The sequence below is a fragment of the Rhodnius prolixus genome, unplaced genomic scaffold, assembly GCF_049639745.1.
Source record: "Rhodnius prolixus isolate KJV_2025 unplaced genomic scaffold, Rpr scaffold_3, whole genome shotgun sequence".
Taxonomy (NCBI): domain Eukaryota; kingdom Metazoa; phylum Arthropoda; class Insecta; order Hemiptera; family Reduviidae; genus Rhodnius; species Rhodnius prolixus.
Window position 1 is genome coordinate 8,968,536 of NW_027411603.1, and position 27,854 is coordinate 8,996,389.

The 27,854-nt window shown below is 30.4% G+C and overlaps 1 protein-coding gene and 1 long non-coding RNA gene across 15 annotated transcripts in view; one reads left to right on the top strand and one right to left on the bottom strand.

Annotated features, from left to right (window-relative positions):
• Glut4EF (Glucose transporter 4 enhancer factor) overlaps positions 1–7,688 on the bottom strand; it is a 235,360-nt gene extending 227,672 nt beyond the window's left edge. Inside the window, exons 1-3 of one of the 3 annotated variants that reach the window (XR_012457386.1) lie at positions 7,515–7,687; positions 5,113–5,209; positions 1,064–4,440 (exon numbers count right to left, since the gene is read on the bottom strand). The gene's annotated coding sequence lies outside the window, so the exon portion shown is untranslated. Of the gene's footprint in view, positions 1–172; positions 4,441–5,112; positions 5,210–7,514 lie in introns of all 3 variants that reach the window. The other 2 variants (XR_012457387.1, XR_012457388.1) reach the window with 2 other exon arrangements.
• A 211-nt stretch (positions 7,689–7,899) lies between these two features.
• On the top strand, positions 7,900–27,266 carry LOC141452411 (uncharacterized). Of its 12 annotated transcripts, none has more exons than XR_012457393.1 (12): positions 7,900–8,137; positions 11,424–11,616; positions 11,946–13,168; positions 14,412–14,524; positions 15,197–15,420; positions 16,935–17,117; positions 17,265–17,470; positions 18,857–19,044; positions 24,471–24,583; positions 25,009–25,183; positions 25,855–25,994; positions 26,996–27,266. It is a non-coding gene; the product is annotated as an uncharacterized lncRNA (long non-coding RNA). The 12 variants fall into 12 exon arrangements; XR_012457396.1 differs by having other exon boundaries at positions 7,904–8,137; positions 11,946–12,192; XR_012457392.1 differs by lacking the exon at positions 15,197–15,420 and having other exon boundaries at positions 7,905–8,137; positions 11,946–12,192; positions 13,009–13,168.
• Positions 27,267–27,854: the final 588 nt, after the last annotated feature.

Here is a 27,854-nt window from a genome sequence, read left to right on the forward strand (position 1 = left end):
ACTTTCTCTTAGTTTAAATGTGAATCTTATAACTGTAAAAAAGAAATAACTAAAAATGTCACTGTTACAACAAGAACACCTATGAAAGTTATCTATTTTTCATTTATACTTTCCATCGAAATCCAATACTGTCCATCCAATTAAACTATAAAACAAAAACAAAAATACTTACCAACGATGGTTTTTGCATTATAACAAATTAAAATCAGAAAGAAAGAACCGTTTTAAAAGAAAAGGAATAATCTTGATTCGTCTAAAGCGCCATATTTCAACAGAACTAGATCTGACGTCATAGTTTCGCCAATACATCACATGAGGTAGTAAAGAAATACAAGTTTACTTTAGATCAGAATTTGAATTAAATTTGTGGATAAAAAAAATAAAAAACTAATTAACGATACTAATAAAATAAGTAATAATCCCTGTTCTTTTAAAAGAAAATAATTATGTATACATAGTAGTCCTAACCTGAGCATTGGTGTGCATTATACCAGTTGGCCTTTGTGCAACATGGCTGCCCTACCACCGTTGCTATAGTAACGATTTCCAACAAATTCAATTTTGGTATTTCTGACTTTTTAAAGCAAATCGAATCATCATTCATGTAAATCTACTTTTTCCTTGATATAATTACAAAAACATGTACAAATCTAGTAAATTGAACTAAATGCCCTAGAATTTTTTGATTTAACTAAATTGAACTTGCAGAGAGTGGTTTTTCATATCTTTTAAAACAGATTGAATGTTTTTGAAAAACAAGTTTAAACAGCATACAATTTTATCAAAATGAAATATTTAATGCTTATTTGTAGACTATAGTTTGAAACTGGTTTTTGCGAAGTCTATTAACAATTTGCCAGAATAGTGCAAAACGTTCAATAAAATATGTGAACTTTTTTTTTTTTTGTAGCAATCAACAAGTTCCTGATTTCTGTACGGGTATACTGAATATCCAAATAACCTTCAGCAAATTACGAACAATACATGCCATTATAGACTTAAAATTGACTAAATAAATCATTAAATAATTGTTCTATTATATTCCAAAAAAAGACAATCTCACCTGCTTTAAAAATGTATAGCAAAGTTACGAATACACACTGAAACATACTAAAATTAAAATGTACTTAATAAATAATTTTAAAATGCAGTTGTTTTACGCTCCAAAAGTAGACATTCCTTAAACAGTTCACACCACTGCCACTACAAACTAAATCCACAAACAAGGATCTTAAAGAACGCTTTACTTTTAGTTTCAGCCGCTAGATTGCATTAGTGACTGGACTCTTTTTTGCAAATTCTAGAATATCTTTAAAATACATTAAATTTTTCAAAACTTAGTGTTGGTTTAAAAAATAATGTAACATTAAAAAATAAGTTGAATAAAATCAAAATATTAACCAAATTATAAAGATTATAATTATACAAGGTAATAAAGTTGCTTAAAATGTTTTAAGCATTTTGTAGAAATAATTTTTTCAGAGATTCCAGTTTTGTTTTACTTATCATTACATTAATTCAGTAAATGCTTGTAGATTAAAATATGAGGAACAATAAAGATGATATAAATATGTATCTTTAAAATACTAAAATTCTAGGAGAAAAAACTGAATTCATATTTCAAATAATTTAATGGTTTTAAAAAAAAGTGCAAATGGATTTGAGTGGTTGTTATTGTTTGTAAGAGTTTTTCGAAATGTTTCTTATTACTAATATTCAGTTCAATGAATGAAGATAGCCCGTATTTTAGAAACGAATCACAAACTACTAAGTGCTCTTTTTTGTCTAAGACACAGGTGTACATGGTTGGACATGCCACATGCTGGATACTTATCAATGACTTTATCTGACAAAGACCTTGTTTTCTGTCATTGTGACCGGTTTCAGCTTGCATTCCATTTTCAGACATTGATTGAAGGAGAGCTTTATTTTTAGTTCTTATAGTGCTCTCAATTATTGCAACATAAGACTCCTACTGTTTTAACAATTTAAATCAATAATCCTTAACAAGAGATCTACGGCCACTTAAGTTCATCTTTGTCGCTTATTACAACTTCTAAACAGGATACACATCCGTACTGAAAATTAGTAATTAAATAAAAACGTATTTACAAGATTTTATAAATCACCTTTACAAATTTGCAGTATCAGATTCAAATTTTGATAACTCATTTATTCATTCAAAAGTACAAATAAATGTTTTTTGTTTCTACAATAAAAAAGTGCTATATTTAAGCAGACCTAGATATAGACCTTCTTTAAATATTAAAGAAGTAATACAAAATATTTTATTTAATTGAACAATTCAGAAAAAATAGTTTGACAATGCTTGGGTCTGAAAATTTAAAATATATATATAGATACATACAGATATATAAAGGCAATTTAATGAAAAATTTTCAGATGATGCAATCAGGAAACTGACTAATAATTATTTCAATTTCCTTTTTTTTTTATTATTATTATTTATAAAATGTACAATAAAATTATATACAATAATGTACAAAAATGTGGAATTTCAATTAAAAAAATAAACTATAGCTATAGCTGCTTTTTATTAGTATGTTTCAGCTTCGCTCTAAACTGTCGTGGTTTAATGTTATAAGCTAGAAGTCTGCTATCACTAATCTTACTGGCAATATCATTTGTACCATCATTCGTGCTAGACTTATGTTTCTTAAATTTGGTTTTAAATTTCTTTGTTGAATGTAAATTATTTTTGCTTTTATTGTGCCGGTTATTCAAGTCTTCTGTATTGGTTTTGTTTTTCTTTTTGGGTATTTTCTTGATTTGCTGAGTTTGACCTGTATTTTCTTCTAGTTTCTTTGACTGATCATTGCTCTGTTCGGCTGAAAATTGTTCTTCTTCATGATATTCCTCTTTGACTTCATCTTCTTCTTTTTGATATAAGCTGGGTAACAATTTAATCTTCAACTGTTCATCTCTAGCTTTCTGTTTATAAATTTTTACTTCATTCTTTTCTACATGGGAAGGGCGTAATTTACATATTTTCTTCGAGGATACCCATCTATTCAGTTCTTTATCATCAGCCAACAATATTTCCTCTACAGATAGTCCAAAATCATTGGGTACAACTTCACGATATTTAAATTTACATGGGATGTCATCGATAAAATCTTCACAATCTAAATTGTAGTATTCATCGATATATTTTTGAAAAGTGTTATGTTTTTCTGGATCAAAAACTGGTTTAACAATGTCACATATATCTTTGAACGCTGTGGCCTTCTTTTTCTTTCGTTTCTTTTTACTTCTGGTTTCTTTAGATGCTTCAGTGTGTTCTAATGCGTCACAGTCCATGTTAAATTCTTCTGGATCCCAATTATCATCATAGCTTTCGATGTTTGAAAAGTCTGGTTTACCTTCAACATCTTCTGAATAGAATTTATCATCATAAAGTTCCTGCATCTTCTTGTCATATTTATCGGGATCAAAATCTTCCATGATTTCATCATCTTTAAAACCAAGTTCTACATTTCCTGTTATATCTTTTAATTTCTCCAATTTCTCCTGAATTTCACTTAACCTTTCTTTTTGTTTCTTTTTTATTTCCATTTTCTTCTTCTCTTTTTCTTCTTTCTTTCGTTTCTGAATTTCTTCTCGTTTTCTTTTTCTCGAGTCGTTTTTTCGCCTCATGCTGCCTTCAATGTTTCTTGGATATCTTTTGATGGTTTTATTCTCCTCGCTTTCAAAACGAAAATTATATTTATGTTCAAAATTTTCCTGTGCTTCTAATAATTTTTCATCTTCAGACAAATCACTTTCTTCAACATTTCCTTGGGCATCCCTCTCTAAATATCTTTTATTCAAAATATAATCTTTGAGAAACTCCTCCTTTTCATCTAAACTAGGATCATTCCAATAATCATGCAACGGTTTTAACTCATTCTCTATTTCTTTATCATCTAAATCATTCCTTTTTCCTTTCAACCATTGGATATAATCTTTATCTTCTTGCTGTTTTTCTTTTTCATCTTTTTCCTTCTTCTTTAATAGAGTAGCGTTTTCTTCATCTTCAGAACTCTCTTCATTCACTATAATTTTGAATGATTCTTTTATCGCTCTCTGTTCTTCATTATAGGTCATCGTTGGAGGAGGCTCTCCTTGGTCATCACTGTGCTCTTCAAATTCATTGTTAACTTCTTTTATTAGTATATCTCTTTCGTAATCTCTTAGGTAAATTGGTTTTTCTGTAGAATCTTTCTTTTTTGTAGGTTCCTTTTTCAATTTCGCTTCCTCTTGCGGAAAAAATTGTACATTTTTATTGTAGATTTGTGGATCCTTATTTTTAAGACAACTTAAAGTTTTCAAGAAATCTTTTTCAAGAAAATCTTCATTCAGTTCTTCATCTTCACTAGTACTACTACTGGAGGAAGTACCTTCTTCACTACTATTCTCATCGTCTGACATCCTTCAGTCCTGGAAAAAAAGATCTATTAATATTTCTGCATTCTCAGGAAGTAGCAAACCGTCTTGGATTCATCTAAATCCCTAAGAAATCTCAACCTTTCAATAGAATTTTCGGAAGAGATTCAAATCAATCCACATTTTTACATTTAATTAGAAATTAAAGCATGTTTTTTTTCTTTGATATGAGTTTTCTATTTTCGAGTCACTCCTCTATTTATTATTATCATTATCATTTCATTATATTCGTATTCATAGTACATTGGTTTGTGCCAGTCGCTCTCCGTGGACTATAAGTACCTTCTACACCTGTTCAAGGTAAACTGTGCCCTCTCTTTTCTAACTATGATTTATTTTGCAAATTTATTTACAGTAATGTTTGGGGTGTGTTATAGAATGAATTCCCATACACCTAATTGGTAGATGGACGTGAAGCCCGCCTGAAAAAATAGGCAATTACTTTGCTGTTTTTCTTTACTAGTGATCCCATACTCAACCAGTTCCAAATTCTCCCTTTTTGTGTAAAACGAAAAAATCTTCAGTTTTTAAAGAAGCCCAGGAGGAATCTTGAAATTATCTTGATAACAAGAATTTGCAGAGAACTGGATGAGGTAGCAAGCAACGCAACTACAATTCATTCAACTAAATAAATATTCTATCAAAGAATTGCATTCTTGGGCATACCTTTCACTCTCAACTTCTTCCGTTATTAGTTGTTAGATTTGGATAGACACCTGAGTGATCAGTATGTGGTTTATCAGAGACGCTCTGCCCACTTTTCCTGGAAACGTGAGCATCAAGTTAGGAAATTAAAGTCAATTCTAACATTATAGTTAATTGCAATTAATTAGATTCTTCTAAAATAAAAATTAGTTGAAAAAAAAAAACGACATCATTAAATGAATGTTACACCCCATAAAATCAAAAAATTACTAAGCAACAATATTATCATAAATATTTAGGTTACTTTGGAATATTTCACAATTTGCATTTACAATAAATACATTAGTCATATTTCAGTAATAAATGTTTGTTCAAGTTTGTTCGTTCACAATTACACATTAACAAATTTTCAAAAAACATAAAGACAGCTAAACGTGTGCAACAAATAAGTATCTAAAATTTATTAATGGCAGGTTGTCAATACTTCAGCAATGTTATTAATTGTGAAGGATACAAGCCACTTTCAGCGGTAAAATCAGATCGACACTTTACTTCTCCGATTTTCTTCTCCGTAAAGAAAAGGAAAAAATCTGGTTGTATTCCTTGGAAAGTGTCAAAAACTAAATCTGTGGAATTAAGAGGCGGATTGCTGCATAGGGGCTGTGACTGTATTAAACACAATGGACTGCAGGATGCCTGCGATAGATGGGGATGCCTTGGAAATCCATGTTGTACTACCCGACCTAAGCCAACCTGTTTACCGGGAAGAATCATGTTAGAGCCACAAAAAGATTGTGGTCGATTTGAAGAATATGGATTGTACAGACGCGAACAATATTGCAGATGTCATAAACCAATTGATGAATGTGAATTAGACTTAAGATGTAACCATCTTTCAAAATGTAAATCATTTTCATGCGATAACATTAATACAGGCCAACTAGCAGAAAATAAATGGTCTACAGAAACATACATCTTTAATCCGCAATATATTGGTGATTTTATAGCTTCTCCAAATGTACGTATTACTATACAACGAATATCGTAACAAATTTCGTAAATGTATATTCACCAAAATAATGTAAAATGTACATGACACTGTTTAGAATAGCAAAATTTTGTAACAAAATAAAAAAAAAAAATTAAAGTGCTAAGGACATTGCATTTAGTAAATAATTATAAATGATAATTATTATATGAAACAAACAATACCCTAGCAAAAGAATACTGCATCCTCTATTAAGGGGCCTGAACCCTTCGGTATGCTGAGCTTCTTCTAGGAGCTCAGGAAGGGGAAGATAGCTACAAAAGTTTAGAACTGGAGGACTTCTAACTACAGAAACAGCCAGTCTGTCTTGACAATTACAATCGATAGAGATCAGATAGGTGCTCGTCTCAGCAAAAAATGGTGGTTTACTGAGTTCAGTGAGTTAATTCAATATGACTGCTTAAGATGTGTGAATATTTTAAGAGAATATTGCAGTAATAAAAAAAGAAGGCCTATCATTCAGGTATCTATAAGATTTCTTTCTTGAAAATGAAGGAATATTTTCTGCTAACACAGAATTAAAATTAATTTGCTTTCGTACATTTTTGGACAAAATTGCTATTTAGAACTCTCTAACTATTTAGAGTTATAACTAGTAAAATGCTGAGATTTAGCAAATCAAAAACTGTTTCAATTATCCAAAAGAAGATGAATTATTGCCAGTTTCGGTCTTAATTGTTTATTTTAATGCCAAGCTTTCGACATTGGGCTAAGGTCATTTTCAGGGATGTGGAACATATTGAAACAGATTACAATACACCATAATTTGATGATAAAACAAATAGTTTACAATTATTTACATTATACTTATTAACAATTGTAACTTATTTAACATTTTTGGAATTAATCTTAAGTTATGTCATTGATCCTGGCTGTTTAGGCACTGAGTGGTCTGTTTTAAAAAGTTTATTTGGGTGAATAACTGTTATCAAGGTGAATAATAGTGGTGAACTATTTTTTTTGTCGTCAAATTAATGTATATTGTAATCTGTTTCTGTAAAATATTTTCCAGAACCCTGAAAATGACAAGTCCAAACGTCAAAAGCTTGGCATTAAAATAAATCATAACATTATGACTGAAGCTGGCTATAACCTATTTCCACATTGTTTAATTCACAAACTGTCACATCTTATGAAATTCTGTACTGAGTACCTAGCCTGTATTTACATGGATTACAGTTTTGGAAATTTTCAATACTTGGAACATCTTCAATTTTCCTAATTACAGTTTAGAGGAATCGTTGCGAACTAAATACAATAATCTACTTTTATTAAATTTACCTACTAAAAGAATCAAATTTTTTAGCATTTTTTTATAGCACTATAGAGAGAGATACTTTTAAATCATAACTTTTCATAAATCATAGTTACTTACCTCGATGTATTGAGATTTAAGAAAGATGGATCTAAGAGAACCTTTATGATGAATGATACACTTTATTTTAGAATATAATAAACTTCCAGATCCAAGTTATTCCACATTTTCAAGCACGACGGTAGGTGGGAAGTATTTAGTGAGGTTATACATTAAACGTTGCTTTCCAATTGAGATCTATGCTCTCTTTCGTATAATTGTTCTTTTTACTTTTATATTAAAATAAATCTGCCAGAAAGTTTGGAGGAATATAAAAAGTTATTATATAATAAATTTATATATTTTTGTATAATAACTTACTGAAAATAATTATAAACTCACTGAGTAAACAAGGTAGAGCACCTAATTTTTACACGCCAATGCTCTCTTTGAATCATATCAGGAACTATTATTTTTGTACTCTTATTTTTTCGTAACGACTGTATGGTGGAATGAACATTAAAAAAAAAAACTTGTGGAAACATTTATTTGGACATTTTTCTAGTATTTATTAAAGTAAATAGTAGTTCAGCTTTAGTTTATTTGAATTCTAGTTCAAGTTATAAACAGTGCAAAAGGTTTTTATGCGTTAGAAAGAGGTAAAAGAGGTTTTTTTTCTCAGTAAATGGTATCCCTTTGGTATCGTAAGTATTAAATTAATAAGCAATATATTTAACTGTATAAGCTGACATTAACTTAAGATTGCGGCATTCATAAGAATTTTGAACAACAAAAACATTCATTTACTTCCAATTTACTTCGGTTATATAGTCAGTCCTTATTCTGGGCCCTCAGCAACAAAAAGTGAAGAGAAAATTAATGAAACAGGCTTGAGGTGCTTTACTAAGTGGACAGCCATTAGCATCGATCTGAATTCGGTTTTACGTTCTTCAAAAACCTCACCTTATCTATCCATCATCGTTGAGATAAATTATTTCGATCAAACCTTAATAGTAAGCAATGAAAAAAAGCAATATGCAGAAACTTCATAGCTTTTTTTAGGAGACATTTAAAGAAAAGAAAATTGGACAAATTCTCCTTAGCAGGTTGTTTGTATATTTAGAAAACACACATGTTTAATTATTATTCCATCGCATATTCTTAGCAAATCTAATGAATTATTTGTAGTCTGTAACAAAAGTTCCCGGTGAATCTGGGAGTGCTCTTATGGTACTTGAAAGAATTATAATCGTCTGCAGAGATTTCATGAGCCCTGGTTTATCCAATTTCATCTGTAAGTCAAGGCTGAATTCTTCAAAAATAGTGATGAATTTATTATTTTTTAAATAACTAATTTTAAACGGAGAGCTTCTATGGGAACCCTAGGCCAAAGGCAAATAAAAAAGGTAATTTTTTGCAACTCGCCCAAGACGACTTACTTATTCAAACTGGGAAGCTCTTCTGATGATTGGAGGCTCTCCTTTGCCTAAAGAAATGCTTGGATCGCATCCTCTGACAATAATAACCTAGGAAGAACAGTTGGTGGCACTGCTTTTATTGTGCCAGTGTGAAGGCTTTAAACTACTGAGAGTTTGGCTCCTCGTAAAAGAAAACTTCTTCATACCTTGAAGCTTTTACTGGAATCCCCTCACCAGCCTTCTGAGACTAATCAAAGAGAAAGGACTCGAGAAGGTGATGTAACTATTTACATTGACCTTTTTGGTTGCAGGGTTGCAGTAGAGTTGGCTTTCTAATTATTTAAAAAAAGAAGAAGAAAAAAGTCCTCCAAGGATATGAAGTCTGCTCTCATCTTTTAGCAGTGAAGAATTTAAATAAGGCCGTACAATTCTTGAAGATGATCCGCAAGAAAACATCAATAATGTGGAAAATCTGTTGAAATCTAATCGGTTCAGGACGAAAGCAGGCGATTAAGAACTTTAGCGTTTAAAGGACTAAGCAAGGTAGGACCTTGTAACCTATGAGCACCTCTACTTACTTACGTGACTTCGATTAGAATGGTTGCATTGCTTTTATTTTACTGATTCACCAACTTTCTACAATAATTACCTAAACTTACTAAATAAACGGCATAATGACAGTATGCCTATTTGTATGAAACAAATTTACTTAATGTAGATAATACTTAAATTGAAATTAACGTTACTTTTGGCATCAAACATTTAATCAAGTAAAAATAAAAAAGGAATAAATTTGTACATACGTGAGTGGGACGGAAAACAGAAGTATATTACAACCCTTCAAAAAATTTTTTTTATCGAAATCAAATCCCTCAGAAGAAACTTTATTATATGATTTCAAAACTAAGTAATTATTTAAAAGTTGGGCAAACCATTGTGAGTTGCTGGTTTAACAGACACTGGTGCTGGGACAAATAGTTGATTTTCATTGCTACAGGAAATCTTGTTCAATTGAAAAACAGTAGGTTCCGGATCAAAGCTGTCAACACAGAATTTACGCCGGACACTGCCATTTGAGGTAGCCAAGAAACAAACGATGCAGGCTGTGGAATGTGCTTAGTTGTTGCCTGCCACTGTCTGTGCAGCATCAAATGTTGGAGGTTTTGCGGTAGTTGATAGACCATAAGTAATAGTATCTGAAGATTTGCTTCTACGGCAATCTGTCCAAAGTAACCAATATGATTACTGTGCACTGAAAAATAATGAAAATTATAATTATGGTACATAATTTAATTAAATATATCCTTTTGTAAAATAAGATAAATAATTTACACTTATACTTACACATAATATATTCTTGACAGTAATGTTCAAATCCGTAACATCAAGTAGATCACAATGGTCAACGCGATCATCAGCATTGAATACACGCTTAGTAGTTGTAGAACTTGAAGCTGCTGCCTCCTAACGCATATTTGATTTTTATTCTAGGTATTTAACTTATAGATGAAAATTTTGGTACTTTCACACTTATTCGTGAGAATAAAGTGCCTTCTAAAAAAAAAGTTGCACCTCACTGAAGGAATAAAGTTATAGGCTTGAAACTGTAGAAAGGTGACGACCTATGCTCGCATCGTAAGATCTTGTCGGAATATGGCACTAACAAGATCGTTTAATAAAAAGGATATCAAATTTAGTATTAAGAACTCGCAATTTATCGATGAGATCAAACCTTTCTTGGATAAAAATCGAAGAAGATCTAAATCTAATCCCTATATCAGCGCAGATCACATCTGATAACAACTATGAGATCATGCTACAATTTCATATTGCCTTACCCTAGAACCTTCTTCTCATCAATATTCGATTTCATCAATTCTGCCCCGTACAAAATAGGGACATAATTAAAGATTATGTAATCCTACTGATGTCTATCTTGGCAACAGTGGAACATGGCTGCCTTAAGAAGTCAATATGATATCTAAAAATGGCTGCTTTATGGTGTCCAATCACTTGTCCAGCAGAGATGAAGACCAAACGATGTTACCTTTTCATAAACTGGTCGCTTTGATAATCCGTATTTTAAGTCTGTTATCCACTCCAATCTCTCCCTTGAACTCTTTTAACGGAATTAACGATCATCCACTTTCGGTACGACTTTACCTTAAGGGTGGTGCCATTTGTTTTGGTACATGGTAAATATCATAAGTAAAGAAGACGAAAAAACAAGCATTATTATTTTTGTTTAATCCCAATAGGATATTTGTAATAATTACCTTTTTGGAAATAAAAAATGGATCATTTTTGTATGTTCATAAAAATTACTAAATCATATTTACTAAATTGGGTAATGGTTGTTACATTAGATTTGTTATTTGATGCTGCATATTTCAAAATTTTTAAAGTGTATTTGCTTGATGAGTTAATTTGTTAGATACCATTCTTATAAATGTCGCAAGCATTTCTTAAACAAATGATTCGTTTTTACAGCTGATGCATTATTTTAATTAAATATTATATAATTTTTTAAAAAATTTTTTATTGAAATGTGCAACTGCATTTATTGTTGCAGCAAACAAATGTGTTATAATATAACAATATCGTGAATGAAGATAGGAGAAGGCACTCAGTGGCGACACTCCATTTACGTGAACAGATGCACTATACTGCTCTTATGAGGAGAGTAGATTGCGGGACCATCTTCTATTCAATCTCCTTGGAGGATTAATGTGGAAGAAGATAAACTTCAAAAAGTTCAATTAAAGGTTTGGGATGAGCTGCTGTAAAGTAATAAAATTATATAAATTTAATATTGGAATGTTTTCAATGAAAAACAATATTATTTAATGCTGTACTTGCATAAATAATTTTTAGTGCAGATACGATATTACTAGTCTAAAAAATAATGTGTTCCCTATTTTTTCTAAGAAATAGATGTAGAATTAAAACAAGTCTTACTGGTAAAACTGTATTGATTAAAGAGTTCATTGCTTCTAAACAAAAAGTGAGACACCATTGTTTTTTGATTAGTGGAAATGATGATTTTTGAAATTATTGTTCAGACTTTAATTTTCTAATTGAATTTGTTCCACAGGACAACTGTTACAGGAATCTATTCAGAACTAATCATCAAATAAATTACCTATCAGAAGAAGAAGGAGGAGGAGGGACTGATTAGAAGTGTATTGTAACGGATCGTCTGGAAAGAGATCGTACTTCAACTGCACACCAGCAATGACAGAATCAAGGTTTTTCGAAAATTTCAGAATCAGAAGAAAATTGGATGCATTTTTCCTGCAACACAAAGCCAAATTGGAGAGGCAACAAAAGAAAAAGAACAGGTGAATGAAAAGTATTAGTTCGATATTTATATGTAGTTATTTATGAGATTTATTGAACCGACTTCAAATGATTTGCATTATTTTAGTGATTAATTAAATTTGACGTTCAAAAGAAAATTTCATACCGTGCAAAACTCAATTTAGTCGAAGTTCTTTAGACTGAAAAATCATTATAGACCAAAAAAAAAAAAATCTTTGAAATTGGCCCCCTTTTAAAATCTATGCTGCTTTAGAAACTGTTAAAAGTTCATGAACTAGTAAGCTAGTGTCCCGTGCCTTACCTTCTACATACCGCCGATAGATAGCATGGGCATGCACTTTTGGCATCTAACTGTTAAACTTGCTAAAATAATCTAATCAATTTCTCATTTTAATTAGAAATAACTCGTCTTTATATATTTCTAAACAAATTACAGAAATAGTAAAAATAATTGAATCAAATATCAATAATTATCACTTTCCTGATGTATTTACTAATGTAAAAAGAATATTACAAAAAGGTAAGTCTTTCTCAGATTTGATTGTTTCTTAAGGATTATTTAGTCTCTTGCCGTGAAAAAGATTTATATATAAAGAGAGATTTATCCGTAGATAACAATATTTTTCTGAATAATTCACTTCATAATGTATTTCATCGTTTTATCTGAGATTAATTTTTTGTAATTAATGCTACAATATTTGAAAAGTTGTAGGTACTTTTTTTTTTTTATAATTTGTACTGTAATTTGTAGTAAATATTTGATTTGTTTCTATTGTGTTCAGCTAATATAAAGCAATAACTTGAATGGATATCGTGGTCTTTGGTAAATCTTACAGGTGCTCTTATTGATTACTTTCTTGTTAAGTTATACAATTTTAAGCAGAATATAAATCATTAGAAAATCCAGCCAGTTGAATGCGGACTGAACTTTGGCTAAAAAATAACAATGTCATATCAAAGGGACGCAATTATTCCGACATTCATGAACATAAAGAAGTAAGATTTACAATTCTTATCTTGAAAAGTAAAAAAGGTAATTTGTAATTAGTATAATTTTAACTAGCATGTACCTAAATATTTATTAGGGATTTTATTTTACTTAGTTCTCTATTTTTTTTGTTTAATTCATTATAAATTTAAAATTCTTTTTTAATGATAGGTAGACCGTCTAAAAAGAAGGTTTATTTAAAGCAATGTTAAAAACTTTAAACATAAAATGTTCCTTACTGTATCTCATTTAAATATTCTTTCAAGCTAGAAAATCAAACTAAAACATTGCTTAAACAGACAAACATTCTAAAATGATTTATTTTTATAAATTAAGTTGTAATACTTAAAGTGTGAACTATTTTAATGTTTTTCTTTTCAAAGAAAGTTTTGTTGACACTTTCGACAGTCCAGTCACATAAGAACAAAAATGTAGAGGTGAAATTTGTAGATATTTCAAAATGAATAGCTAATAACTTCTTCAACTGTCTCATTAAAACTACTTCTGTTATTTCTAATGTAAGCTTTGATCAAATATGATATTTCGTGTTGTGTTGACTGTATTTTTTAATAAGATAGTGGCAGTTCTTGGCCAATAACAACCAGCCAAGAACTGCTTATTACTTAATATGATCAGCAAATCTGAACAGAGCATTGGACTGTAGACGAAGTTTTTATTTACAGATCAACAATTAACACTTTGTTGACATTAAAATTGATTAATTTAATTTTAGTTTTTAACCAACTTATTGCTTATAAGTTGGGAATATTTAATACGTATTTTTCAAACTTATTCTGGACACATCGAAAGTCTTATTTTTATGAATATCTTGAGGCGTTTGTAATTTCCGATGAATTCGAAGTAGATTTTTATTATTCACATGCCAATTTCTGGCAGATTTTCAATAGAATAGTGATCATTATTTAGATAGATATCACAATTAAAAATTATAGAAAATATAAAACCTAGGAGCAGTCAATTTATTCAACGGAGTTACCAGTGTTAAAGGTTAGTTGCGAGAATTGTTTGAATGCTGGGTTTTCTATCGGGTAGATTAGTAGCCCTTTCAGGGCCAGGTCCTATTCACTCCTCTTAAATAATAATAATAAACGCCCAGTTTTGTGTTAAGACAAAGATGATAAATGTTTTAGGATTCAACCACAACTAAATATATTATAAAAATGGATGATCTGTATGAATTTAGTATTCTTTTTTTGTTACTTTTTTAATGCCATACATTTCGACTCGCAGGACGATCTTTTGCCAAACCTGGAAAGAAGAATTTCGACTTTGCTCTGGCTTACGATTCATCCAAGATAGAACGAAGGACATGAACTAATTCTAACATACAAAGACTTAAAGAGGTAAAAATTATATTTAAAAAAATATTATATGTATATACGCCTTTGATTGATATTATATTGATTTTGAGAAGTAAACAGTTTATTTGAACGGCCGCTTTCGTAATTGCAAAAATTACTATAAATTTAATTGCTAATTTAATCTGTGTTAGGTTTTGTAGAACGTTCTGAGATAGTTTTCGACTTCAGAATGTTTTCTGTCCGAGCCAAGAGTATTGTCCAGCTTCTCTTGTTCGCAAGTGTTTCTTTAACTTTCTCATTACTGGAGGAAAGTAGTCACCAGAAATATCGGTTTGAGGTTTTCCGAGTCAAAAAGTGGTTTCTAGAAAATGGCGAATGAGTTTACAAAATATCTTAAATACTATCTCAGGAATATTTGGGTAATCGGATTTTACTGTATTCATAAAATACATTAGTGTATTTCTTTTTTGGATTTAAAAAAAGTGGAGTGGCTTGATTGTAATTTAACGTGCAGTTATTGGCGTGTTTTCTTCAAAATCAGTTTCAACTTGAGTGTCATTTTGAGCGAAAATTCTTAGAAATAATAATAATAATAACTAGTTCAATAATATCACAAGTAGTTCACCGAAAGTTGTATCTTGTAAGTCGCCGAAATCGCCTAATAACAGTATTAATGGCCTCAAAACACACTTCTAACGTCTTGATGTCTCTCAGATTAGCCCATTCTAACAAGTGAAGAAGCTGGCGTCAAATATCCGAGCCATTAGGAGTCATCTAGCATATCTACATATGTTCTATCGTATCTACTTTAGGATTAGAATGTGCAAGAACCTCAGATTTGGTAGATCAATGGGTGGGATTTATGAATGCTTGGATTTATCTTAATCTATGTATACGTATCCACATCACTTCATTGCATCTAATTAAAAACTAAGAAGGTTTGATTTATTTAATCTTACAAATGTTTATAGTACTTTTTTTTTAAATTCTAACTTGAAATTTGAGTATAAGTACAGTTAAAACAAACAAAAGTTTAAAGTAAAATATTTTTCCATGCTTTACGGTCACATAAAAATTATTTAAATAATTTCAATAAATTAAATATACAAAACTCCTCATGAGATTCGAATTACTATAAATTACAATCAATTCATAATTATTATTTTAATTTTTGAGCAATTTAAAGGTGAAAATCTTAAGAAATCTAAAAATAACTTACATTTTAAGTAAAAAAAACTTTACTCAGATTAATAAAAACTTTTTATAATTGTATTTATGTATCCAAAAACTACATCATCTCTACAAATTCCGATTAATATTTTTTCTTAGGCTTTTAACTACTATAATGTTCAAAAAGGTATCGAATTTTTTAAAAGAAGCGATAGAGTGCATGCAACCTAGCGGCAATACTGTGAACTACATCTTGATTGTAGTTCTAAATATTGTCGCTAGATAGTATATGCGTTCACTTTTGCTCCATTTTTGTAAACAACTGTTGAAGGAAGTCTATTTCCAGGTGTAGCTTATGCTCATGAGGCAAAAATGCCTTTTTTCAATCTCAAGATGCGTTCTATTGCTGTTTAAATGTAATTAAATTTCATCTCTAACTTTTTAAATTTAAACCATATAACGTATAGATTGAATTGTCCATTAATTAGACTTTGTACTTATAATTAGCCTAGTTATTACTACTTAATGTCATTAATTATGCATTTCCAAAAAATCTAATAACATATTTTGAATTCTCTTAATAATTTGATATTTTGTTATCGTCTTTGTCTGATGAGTTTCCATAATAATAATAATAATAATATACTAACATTACATAGCCAGTTGAAGAATTATTGCAAAAATATCGGAGTAAAAATTACCAATTCAAAGAAAATGTTAACCTAATGTAATATAGGCTTTTTTAAGTATAATAGAGATGTTTCTTATTGGAATATTAGTCTTTCAAGGGTATACTGATAAAAACTTCATCACATGTAGATCATTTATTTTGAAATAATAATATACAATAGTAATCTTTCTGTTTCTAGCAAAACTATATAATTTGGAGTGTTTTTAGGTCAACACAACAACTATTTAAAGAACCGAACTTGAATTTTTTTCTCCACATTTAAGTATTTCATTCCTCTAATTTCTGATCCATACAGTAGAGTTACGGATGCAATAGAATCAAAAAGTGTCACTCTGCTATCCCAACCATTGCCCCCTTACGTTTCACCAACATATTTATTACTTTTGTAATTTCGGAACAGACTCGTCAACAAAATACTTGTATCATAAAATTAATGTATTATTCTGGAACGTGTATGGTTTTGGAACTTTGTTCAATTTGTGCCCAAAAGATATTGATCAGTTACTAAATCATGAAATTATATGTTTCAGCCAAACTTGGATTCATAATACTACTAGCTTTAATATTCCATTTTTTCTGAATGATTATTAGTGTCGCTATAAGGAAGCACTAAAGTACATAAATTGGGAAGAGCAAGTGGTGGTCTCGCTGCTTTTATTAAGAAAGGTCTCACATCTCAATGTAAAGTGTTAGTCTCAAATAGCTGGTTCATCTGTCTCCTACTCGATGTTCAACATACTCAGCTAATTGTTGGTTTGGTGTACTGGCAACCAGGTAGTGATAACCATGTAATATGTGAGTGGTTTTAAAATGAGTTATTTAATGTGATTTCTTTGTATAATGGTATTGATATAATAGTGGGTGGCGATTTTAATGCCAGAATTGCTAATTTAAATCAATTTGATAATTGTTTTACTTTAGGTCAGGAGCTCTGGGGTCACAGAGTATCTTTGGATCAAGTAGTTAATGGCAGAGGAGAAAAGTTAGTGGAAGAAATGGAGTCGCTGGGAATGTTTGTATGTAATGGCCGTTCCGACCTGGACTTTCCTGGAAGTTTTACATATATAGGTAATCAAGGATGTAGCACTGTTGACCTGGTCTGGCTAAGTTTTGCTTTCTCTTTTCCTGTAAGTAGTTTTCAAATTAAAAATATTTCTGATCTCTCAGATCATCTATCATGCTCTATCTCTATATTACTGGGGGATGAAGATGACAATGCTTCACAACTATTACATTCACAGCAAACTAACTCTCCGTGGATTTTTAATAGAAATGCTTTTAATGCATCTTCATTTTGTAACTATATCAATTCAGTAGAAAACATTTACTTTTCAAGTGAATCTTCTTCAGCGCTTAATAATAATTTCATTTCGGCAATTCAAGGTAGCTTATTTAACTTAAACTTATTAAAGCAACAAAACCTGGGTGTGAAGAAAAACGTTCATAAACCTTGGTTCTCCAAGGATTGCATCTCTGCTAAGAAGGAAGTACGTGCATTATATAATCAATGTAAAAAAGATAATTTTGAGCAAGATTTGTTAGCTACATATATAAATAAAAAGAAAGAATATAAATGTTTAATTAAATTGAATAAAGAGGTTTATTATAACAATATAAAAGACTCTATAAGTAATATTAAAAATCCGTCGCAGTTTTGGGAATGTATAAGACGTATACAATTTAAAAATCAGAATAAATGTCCTATTTCAATTGATGAATGGGAAAATTTTTATCGTAGCATTCTTCCACCCACGTTAAATAATGACTTTGTTTTTATAAGTAATTTTGTTTATGAGCTAGATGGGGACATAACTCTCGAGGAGGTGTTGGCCAGTATAAATAATTCTAAGACAAAAAAAGCTCAGGTTTGGATGCAATTCCTAACGAGTGTTATAAAGCCTTACCCCCGAATTGGACTACTTATTTATTAAACTTGTTTAATAATATTTGGACAACTGAAAATATCCCACCATCCTGGTGTAAAATAAAATTGCAATTACTTTTTAAAAAAGGGGATCGTTTAGACCATAAAAATTATCGTGGCATTGCCATATTTAATGCAATTACTAAGATATTTACTTATATCATGTACAATAGACTCGTTAATTGGGCAGAAGCTAGAGATCTCATACCAGAAGAGCAAATGGGTTTTCGTAAGGGCAGAGGTCGTGCAGACGCGGTCTTTAGTTTAATTTCGGGCGTTAATGTACAACTGAGACTGAAGAAGAGGAAGGTTTTTGGAATATTTATTGATTTAAAGAGGGCCTTTGATTCTGTTGACCATTCAAAATTGTGGTTTAAATTGGCTCAAATTGGTGTTAGCGCAAAAGTTATTAGGTTTTACAGTAAGATGTATTCCATGGCATCCTTTGTTATCTCTGGGGAGTCCTCCGTGTCTGATGAAATTTTGGTTACTAGGGGCAGGGGGAAATTTTAAGTCCTCTTTTGTTTTTTTTGTTCATTTCGGTTATAGTATAGACTAATTCAATATGATCAATTGTATTATGTTTTAGGTTTGCTATTCAATAAAATCGTCTTGAAAAGCAACATAATTCTGAATCACAAATCAAGTCCAAATCTCTGCAGACATCCATCTATTCCAACCAAAGCTTATATTCAATTTAGGAACAGCAGCAGGCGAATTTAGTCATTTAGACACACCTCTTACTGCTCATCTAAAACTTGGCATCTAATTAAAATGGTAAGTTTGAATTATTTATTCATTTTACTGCTTCTTAGAACAATTTCTTTTAATTTGAGAATTGCAATATGATATTTACAAATATCAAATCACAATTATCCTAGAAAAAAATTGAATACATTCAACTTCTCGTTAGATTTGAATTTACGATTACCATTTAAGTGTTTTAAGAAATTTAAACAAAACAATCTGAATTAATTTAAGAATAACTAAAAAATTCCAAATAAAAAAAGTATCTAACTTAAATGAATAAAAAAAATGTTCAGGAGCAGAAGTACAATATCTACAAAAAGATAAATCAAAAGCTTTGTCGTACGATTAATAGGTACCTAAAATGCCTCGAAACCTTCAAGGTAATATCGTTATTTTTCATTGTAGAGCACAAACATGTTGTTCTGATTGTAAGTTCCCAAATAAATAAATGGAAATGTATAATCAGACCAGGAAGTTATTGCGCTATAATGAAAGTTAAAGCAAAAATCCACTTGCAAAAGTGGTTTCATTACTATCTAGCGGCACCCTTTAGAACTACTGTTAAGTGGCAGTTCTTTAAACCTCCGCTAGATGGCATAGGCATGCAGTTTTTCTTACTGATGTAGACACTTGAAAATTGTTTCTATTAATAACTTATCTGAAAAAATAATTATTTCGTTGATGGAGGTCTTGCAGAAGCTGAAATTTATTTTTAATTTATTTATTAGAATTTAATGATGTTCAGTCTACATAGCAAACATCAGAATTATGGAAGATTTGAAAATTATATGTGATCACATTCAAATTTATAATTTAAATGAGTTGTTTTAAATGAATTTTAACTCGACAATCAATTTCCTAAAGTAATCTTAATTTCTGTCAATTTGGTAGTATTATAGTTTTAAGTATTGTATGTTGGCACGTGAAAATTTAAGTGATAACAGTTCAGGACAATAAATATTATTATTTAGTATTTTGAAAATAAAAATTAAGTCTGTGGCCTGTCTACGAAACTGAAAAGTATTCAAACCACTAAATTCCATTTTGTCGTCGTTTGGTACTACCGTCATGGCTTTTGTCTCTCGATACCAGAGCAATCTTAGGAATCTCCTTTGAAGTGATTCAAGTTTGTTGACGTAAGTTTTCTGATAAGGAGACCATAAAGCAGAGCAGTACTCAAGAATAGGTCGTTTCATTACTTTGTAAAGGTCAATTATGGTTCTGACGTCTTCAAAGTTTCAAGTAGATCTTGTGGAGGTTGAATGAAAGAGTAGCACTGAACGTTACACCACCAAGGTCCTTCACTACATTAGATCCAGTAAGTGTTTTAGCATGAAGAGAATAATCAAAGCTGGTACACGTCCGACTCCGACGATACCTTGCATTTCGAGATGTTTTGGATCATATCATTTTCATCACACCAAACATTCAGGTAATGAAAAGAGTTTTGGAGCAGGATAGAGTCATCAGCTAAGTTAATGGCAGCATAAATCTTTAAGTCGTCAGCAAAAAGCAGAAAGTTTACTGAATTGAGACACGTAGATATTTCGTTGATAAACATTTTGAATTAAAAAGGGCCAAGAATAGAGCCTTGTGGTACACCAGATGATATAAGAAATTCTTCTGACTTACTGATTTGAATTTAACTGATTGGTGTCTTACGGTGAGGTAGGAATAGAACCAGTCAAGTAATGATCCATGAATTCCGTAATAAGATAAGTTTCTGATTTAGTTTGGAATGATTGACGCGATAGAAAGCTTTGGCGAAATCGAGTTATAAAGCATCGACCTGCTTGACCAGTAACTAAGGCTCTCTATAGATACATAGTTTTCAAATAGTAACAAATTAGTAAAAGTCGATCTTTCAGAATGGGACCCATGCTGTTTACTGAGGATGAAATTTTCGTGTAAGGGTCAAAGGATGTCAATTAAAGACTTTTCAAAAATTTTCGCAATTGCTTATTGAACGCAAATTGGTCTATAATGTGTAACATCCCTTTTATCTACAGATTTGTGAACAGGAACTACAAGACTTGCTTTTAGCATGCCGGAAATATCTCTTGATTTAAAGATTTGTTAAATAATGAAGCCAGAATCAGAGCCAGAGCAAATTGACAAGTTTTTATTACTACAGATGGTCCTGTACTTTTTCTGATGCTCACATTACACAGTTGTCTTAGTACATCTTCTGTGCTGATTTCTATTATTGAGATATTCACTGAATTCAGAAATATCACAACTTTATTGGTTGTAGTATCTGGAACTGGCTTACTATATGCACTTGAGAAATACTCAGCAAACAGGTTTACCACATCTTGCTTACTCGAAGAACAAGGGTTGTTGAAGTGGACAGCATCTGGAATTGCATAATTGTTTTTTGTTTATTTCTTATAAATTTACATATTTGTTTTTTATTTCAAGTTGGTTTTTTATTAATTTCTTTCTTCTTTTTGTGATTACTTTGTCACAATCGCTGCCAATATTTATATTTTCTTTGATATCAACAACCAGTATCAGGTATATCTTTATTATTTGACACCACATAGTCTAGCTCATTTCAGGTTTTCCCAACTGAGCTAATCCATGTTCATTTTCACCGTAATTCTTTTTTGAAGAAGGAGTTCATGATCATTATATTATTTGCCCCTGCAAACTCTATCATCTGATTTCCTCTTTCATTTCGTTCTCCTAATCGAATGTTTCCTACAGCAGTTTCATCGTTTTACTTTTAGGCATTCGCATTCCAGTACCCTATTATTATAGTGAATCTACATCAGTCTTTGTTAATAGCAGGCTGAACTTGATTATAAAACTCCTCTATTTCTTATTCCGTAGCCTCACTTGTAGGAGCATATACTTGTATAATTTTCATTCTTCAATTTCTTTTTTTTTCAGGGTTCCATTTTAAATTCGATACCCGATGAGAGTTGTCTTTAAACGGGATTATTTGTCTTGAAATATGTGAATTCACTAAGAAGTCAGTTCCTCCCAAACTTCCTTCTCCGTTGCAGTAAAATTTCATTCCATTTTCCATCTCAATACTTCAATTTAAAGAAACGGGAAGTTTCTTCTAACCTCGGCCAATCCTATTAAATGCCATTTTTCGTCCTTTCTAAAAGTTCTCGAAGTTTATTATTATCTTTTGAAGACCTACAGTTATACGTATATATAATTTCTTCTAATTTAACAACATTTCTTGGTACAAATGAACGTGAATTCAGTGTTTTCTGCTTACATAAAGCGCGCCCCTCTCATGTAAAATACAATTCTAAAACTTTACTTATATTTAAAAAATTCAGAAGACTCAAGTCCGTACTAAGTTTTATTAATTTTATTCCAATATTTTTATAAAAAATGTTTTATAGTTCGTTAACATTTTAAATATCACATTTACACACCATATGATATCTTGAAACCATAAATATAACCTCCCTGACTTCAGTCTTCACTCCTCAGTCAGTAAGTGTAGTGTGAATCAAGAACTAAGTTGAATTGGAGTACACTAAGCAGTATATTTTTAAACTGTTTGATCAGTCTGATGATTAAACAGACTGATGAAGAAAGTCCAATATAAAAGCATGCATGGGCGACGTTAAAATCAACGATACTACATTTACATTGAAATTATAACAAATGAATGGTAATGCTCAGTACTATTTCAAAATAAAAATATTCTGTGATATCAGAAAGTAATACTTTCTTTTATTACAAACAAACCCCTCTAAATGAAAGAGGAGTTTAAGTAAACTTTTTTTTTAAATTGATTTTGTTGATAGTATTTCTGGATTTACACCTTCTTCTGGGCTTTGAGGTGACAATTATTAACAGTTTTTTTGTTTAATTTGAATACTAAAATGTCTAACGGAAGCTGAACTGTCGAGGTTTCAATGCACATTCCACCAAAGTTAGTTATTTACTGCTGTTTGTAAAAATACAGAGAGTACTAGACACAATAATTAATATTTTTAAACTAAGGTACTGTATATTTATTTAAACTATAAGATCAAATATATTTTTTTTTGTAAATTGTCTGCTTAAAAGAACAGTGCAGAAGTAGAAACTGCTGACAAGAGAGTCCTATCTTTATCCATTGCATTCCGACACTTTGCCAGCTTGCAGAGTATTAATGCTAGGTTTCATCTCAAATAATTATCTCTGTGACCCATTTTCATACCTAACAGATGCCAGTAAATATTTTATGATACATATCCATTCTATTCCGGAGTATCAGGGGATAAACCCCAAAAGCAATATGTAATAAATAACAAAAAACAAGTCAAGGGAATCTATCACTCGGCCAGCGTAGAACTGGTATTCAGTTAGTCTTATCTAATATTTCATGTGTTCTAAGTATTCCAACACAAACAAAACCGTAAGTAATATTCAGTAATGTTTCTTTCAATCTTAATAATGTTCAAATTTGATTGAAGTATTCAAAGTGAAACGTACTTGGCAATATCTTTGATTTTATCCGTCAAGCACGAGCTAACTTCATTTTCAATCAAATAGTAGCATTCTTCAGCCTGATTAAACCTAACAATATCGTTTTGTATTCTCAGAATTAATATTAATATTTTAGAATGAATGTTTTTCTCTAAATTTCTTATTTACGATATTTACACCTAATGAATATATCTCTTATTTGATACATTTTTCTTTCTATCTTTCTGTACATGGCTGTAAATTCTCTCCTTTCTATTACGCAAGTTATGTTATTGTTTTTCATTAGAAGTATGATTTTAGTTATGTTGTTTTCATATTTGATGTCGATTGAAAGCGTGCGTTCTTTATTCTGTTCTCAATTAATATAAGTTGTTTTTGTCTGTTATATACATTATTATTTTTTTTTAAAAGTGGTTTTATTTATTTTTCGTTTGTTATAAATAAGCGATTAACATAAGTTTAATACTTATTTTTAAAGTCAATTTAAATTTACTTGACTGATCGTAGCAGTCCGACCCTTGGGCCCTACAAACTAAATTTAATAAGCAGTAAATTAATACAAATATTTATTTTCAAGATTCTTTTTAATAGGTTGGTTCTGGGTGTAGTTCTCACAATGTATCTATTGAGTGCATGTAATAAGTTAAGCTGCATTAAGTTGGAACTTATTTTTTTTTTGTGATTTAAGGCGCGTCAACATCTAAGGTTATTGGCGCCCGGAGCTTTTTTCAGTGCACTGAAAGTTGGAACTTAGTGAATCGTAGTAAAAGAAAGTAATGTGCTTTATTGCACATTCTTCCCCCTCCACTACATATATTATATAAACAAATGTTCATTAAATTTTAAGCAGGAATGAGCTGAACTGGATCCTTGCCAAAGACGCACAAACGAATTTTTATTGCAAACTGTTTCTTCAAAATTAATTTCTTCTACATCAGCACCAATATTTTTATTTAATAAACTGCCCCATTTCCCTTTAGTTTCAATTTTATTTAATATTGCTGTTGTAGGACTTCTTCACATCCTGCAGCACGCCAGTAACTGTTAGGTGATATTCATTCTGTAGTACAAAGAAGCCAAGGAAATCTACCTACCATTCTGCCAGTTAAGGACTCTAATTCAGGTTAGTTCATGTGTTCGAATATTTTTATATAAACTAAATCTTCTTTTTTTAATCTTTTCCTTTTAATCTGAATGAATAATGTTTTATTTTTCTAAACAAAGCTAAAATTTGATTGAAATCTTCAAAGTTGAACGTGCTTCGAATTTTATCCGTCGTGCTTAATTTTCCTTCATTTTTATCAGTATATGTTAGTTCATTAACATTTTCAATCAAATAGAAGTATTCTTCAGCCAGATTAAACTTTTTTCCAAATTAATCATGCTGTATCCGAACTATTTTTTAAAAATATTCACCCAATAGAAAATACTTTATTTATATTAATCAAAGAAGGTTCTTAAACATTTAAGTGTACTTATCAACCTTTTATCTTAAATCATCAAATAAAACTATTATTTATCCAAATTATTCAGAACTTCCATTTCCAGTGCTTTCATCTCTGGGCTCTCCAACGCTATTCCAGCTGGCTGCTCATCTTTCATCTGAAATGATTACATGCAGCAGTACGCCGGTAAATATAAGTCGATTCATCCTTTCTCCTCTGGAGTATAAAGAAGTCCAGGAAATCTACCTACCACTCTCTGCCTATGGACTGTTTTTCAGGTAGTCTTATTAATTATTAGTTAACACACAGTATTACAGCAGAAACTAAAGCTCTTTTTGCCAGATAAATTAAACTTTTCCTATTAAAACTGAAAATGTTTTAATTTTTGTTGAAAGTAGGTTTTAATTTGATTGAAAGCTTCTGCGTCAAATATGCATGTAAATTCAGAATATTTTTAGTTGAGCTTAATATTTTTTAATCCTAAACAGGTTTAAGTTCATTCAAAATTATTCGGAGTACATAATACTTTACCAAGTGTTTGAGATATTCGTAGTTCTTTAGCTTTCACAATTAAAATTAAATAATTTCGGACAAAATTGAGTTTTTTTTTTATGGTTTATTTTAGCTGTAATAAACCAATGATTTATAAATTGATGTCAGTAAGTGTAATTTGACTAGGACAAGATTAGCACGAGAGTAAGCTTGCAAGGAAGGAGTAATTCAAATAATTTACTGTTTTAATGCTATGTGTTCATTCTAAAATACTGATTAATTTTCAAAATTTTAAATTTCATTTGTTTTTCATTTTTTTTCGTTTATTTCCTGTAAAATAAAAATGTATTTTTTAAAAACGATTGAGTTTTGATGTATAGTATTTTTGGATAGAACACCATAATTAATTATTAACTCTTATAAACACTTTATTTCGTCGAATAATTATGATTTTCAGATTGAAACAGCCAATATTGTGGTACTACCTTCAAAACTATTCATCAAAATGAAGTTGAAATGAAAAAAAAGTTGAGGAAACATCCAATGGAATAAACAACTTTTGTTATGAATAAATTACTAAAGAAATGTATTATTCAGGTATTTGTATTTTTTTGTAATTTGCAAGACAATCTTATTTATTATATGATTTTTTTACTTTCATGAAAAAAAGGTATTATTTAGCAGGAAAATTAAGAAAAACGTCTAGCTTAATAAAAAAAATCTATTTATTTCATACCAATTTTTTGTGACATAGTCGTAAATTCTATATGTGAAAATACATAAATAAATTAATAACATACAGAAAGAAGTGCTAAAAAATGTATAAAACTATCAGAAAAACTTAAAAATATCTAAAGAAATTAAGTATAAAATAAAAAATAAAAAATTAGTTCCAAAAAAATCCGCCAGAGGGCGCCACTTATCAGGCAGGTTAAATAGTAGTTCATATAATTGCCACCAGGTAGCAGTGCTGTAACCTTCCCTATATATACAGCTGTCAAGGCAATTTCTCTTTAGTACGACTTGAATGATGCAGGGGGGTAGATCGCTCGTCGCTCCAAACATAAGTTATCTATCTAGTCTAGTCTAACATTCATCACCTCTCTCTCTAAGAATCATGTGGTAGGGAGATGTTGTCGCTTCGACGGTTCTCCCCACCCTGCCCCGCCCTTCCAACGAACTTAGTTATATACCCACCCAGAGCAAGATGGCGGACACTTCACTCACCTGATCCAGTGGCCACTAGATCGCTCCAGCTGACTGTTGCTCTTGCACACTCTCACGACTCTGCCAGCCATCTTTAACCTTCCTCTTTGGTTATCTTTTTTACTTCTACCACTCTCTAGACTCTGTAACCTTCCTTTTAGGTTATCCTTTTTATTTTTTACGCATTTTCTTTATCATTTTTAATATTAATCAAATATTATTAATTACTTTCGTTCTATTTTTACGTTTTCATATTAATTAACAGATTTAATGGAAAAATAAAATTATTTTTACTTTTACTTTTTTATTCAATTTTTTTTAACATGCAATTTTTAATTTTAATAAATACATGGCATATTACGTATTATAACTACATACTTTTTTTTTTTTAGATCCCTTACCAAAGTTGGTATATTCACATTGGATTTGTCTTTTACGTCTTTTTCACTTGGGCTTCCATTGATGAACACTTTTGCAGTCAGTACTCTGGGTATCACCAGTATTGATTCTGAAAATCATTATTTATTGTAATTTAAATAATTATAATGTTCAGTGAGTTTTACCTAGCATTAAGAAGTTACAGAAAAACATCTGTAACAATTTATGTATATTATAAAAGTTAAATAAAGAAGACTAATTAAACTAAAGAATTGACTTTTTCTTTTTAACCTATACCTTTTCATTCAATGATAATAAATGATATTTTTATAATATAACACACTTATTCCTTATGAATAAAATTAATTTGATTAGAAAAATAAAATAACACACATAGTCTACTAACATTATTATTATGGAATTATTTTTATGAAAAAGAATTAAAAAAATATTAAGGCTAATGAATAACACTAAAAAATTTTGCCAACGGCTAACTTAGTCGTTGCTCTCGTGAAGTTTGCCCAACTATGCATGCATTAGACCAGCGTTTCCCAATCTGTGGTACACCACCAATGGTATACACAATTTAATTACCACCAATGGTACGCGAAAAATAATCAATAATGGAGAACATAAAAAAGAATCATATAAATATAAAAGTTTTTGCCTATAAATCATAAATATTATTTTAATTAATAATATTGAACGGTAAAGTTATATGTGCAGTAATAAGGTTGGTCTGTCTCAAGATATACGAGAAACTATAATAGCACATTTAACAGGATTAAAATTGTCTTTCATGGAGTATTTTTCAAAACCCAAAAACACAAATGATAATTGAATTTCAAACCCCTTCTAGAAAGAATTGCTGAT